The following is a 2,204-nucleotide window of genomic DNA, read 5'->3' on the forward strand; positions in this document are numbered from 1 at the left end:
CCCAACTAAAAAATGGGAAATGAAATCAAATGAGAGCACCTAGTTCCTTGGGAAGAAGAAATTGGAGGGTCTTGTATCCGTCAAACTCAGAAATTACACACATTTCTGCTCATACGTCATCAACCGCTTCAAACTCAGAAATTACACACATTTCTGCTCATACGTCATCAACCGCTAATAACACAAGTATTGAGAAATACCTAGAAACAGGAGGGAAACAGCACTAGTCATCCCCATCTTACATTTACAAATAGCCTACCCAAGGCCATGCAAGGGGGCAGCCAGGCTGGGTGCTGATGTCGTCATGATCACTCTGAACCTGAGCCCCTTCTTTGGTACCATCCTACCTCTGAGAGAGGCTACCTGGAGTCCGGGAGCCGCCTGGAGCTGGTTGAAGGATCTTCAGGGGCAGGATGAGGTCAACAGGCCCTTGGGATTGAAGTACTGATGGGGCCACCGTAATTTTTTGAGTGTTGAATGAGTGGTGGATGGCAAGGTGTCATAGACCCCTTCTTGGCCAGATGCTTGGCAGAAAGGACATATCTGTCCATCAAAGGTACACTGAGTTTCTTCCAGATGTCTAGCTAGAGTCTCACAGTTCAGCTGGGGAGCTGGGGTACACACAGATGACAACTGAAAATTTAATCTGTTGTAGAACAAGTGGAATGAGTCAAGATGGCACATCTTAGATACCCACATCTACTTTTGCTGCATCCTAAGTCCTCGCCATGAAAACCAAAAGGATGACTTTAAAAAAAAAAAAAGTATAAAGATTGGGAGGACAGGAAAAAAAAAAAAAAACAGTGGCAATAAAATATTGGAAGATAGAAATCCAAAACAACGGAATACTGATACAATAGTGGGGAAAGCCAAGAGCCAACCTGGCTTAATTGAGGGAGCTTTAGAAGGTTCAGTCATAAAGCATATTTCTGATATGGATGCTTTGCTACAAAGAACATCAGTACAAAAATTGGAAAAATATGAATGGGTACTGATTCTGGTTCTGGCTCTGAACAAAAATGATGTATGTGGTTTCTGAGCTTAATCAGGAACTGGAAGTTCCAGGTTCTTGGAGGAGGTAGTGAAGTGAGGGCTAAAATAAGAACTGATGGACCCAGCTTCTCTCGCTCCATCTCTAAACAGCTGAGTATCTATCACTCACCACTCCACCTCACCAAGCAAAAGTAAAGAAAGGGGTTACATATCATCTACTGGAAAACTGAGTGAGTGTATCATAGTGATGCCAACACCACATCCACCATCGCCCTCTGCCCTGATTCAGCCCCTTGAGCCCTGGCAGCCAGGCTTCCTCTCTAGGCAGAGACTGGAAAAGCATGTTCTGCAGAATCTGAGTTACTCAAAAAGAGTGACCTACAGATCCTGATATCAGGAGTTCCCCAACTAAATGATCCAGGTGGCTCTCCCCACCAGGGAGTCTCACAGTTAACGAGCCCACCACGCTCTCAGAGCTTCCAGTTAGCTGGTTAGTTTCTCATCATGACACGTGAGCCTGTTGGCAGGGATTTCTGGACAGCAGGAGAAAGACTCTAACCTGAAAGATCTCTATGTCCAAAACAAACAAAAAAAGCAATTTGGAGGAATCAGGGAGAAGAAATTGCAAAACAAACAAGTAAAACCTGTCACTAATATTCTCATAAATGTACAAAATAAGATTACAATCATGAAACAAGAAAAGGATACTATAGAAAAATAAGTTACTTAGATATAAAAATAACTCTTCCTTTCCATTCTCTTCTCTTCTTCTCCTCCTCAACAGTTCAAAAGCCATCAAGTGGAGCTGCATAACAGGTGTCCTATTGAGGCTGGGGAACTTGGGTGGCCCAGAGAGAGGGCTTGGAGTCTGTCTGGTGTGAAGAGTGCACCCATGTGGGGAGTGGCAGCTGCACATGTGAGGTGAGGTGGGCAACCCCACTGAGGGGCAGCCTGGTGAGCAGAGACAGTATCCCTATGTAGGAAAGTGGCTGCAGGATCTAAAGAGGGGTGTCAAAGCCTGAGTGGGATGAGAGGGGCATCCTCAGTGGGAGGGTGGCAGAGGTAGGAGATGGTTACATGCAGAAGGATTAATCAGATAAGTAAATATATTAAAGATAATGGTAGGCAGGTCATTGCTGTTAGAAAAGTGAGTAAAAAGTATGGAAGGGGAAAGAACAAGATGGAATTGAAAGTTTTAGCTTAAACTCATG

This window comes from Pteropus vampyrus, unplaced genomic scaffold (genome assembly GCF_000151845.1).
Source record: "Pteropus vampyrus isolate Shadow unplaced genomic scaffold, Pvam_2.0 Scaffold15, whole genome shotgun sequence".
NCBI classification, from domain to species: domain Eukaryota; kingdom Metazoa; phylum Chordata; class Mammalia; order Chiroptera; family Pteropodidae; genus Pteropus; species Pteropus vampyrus.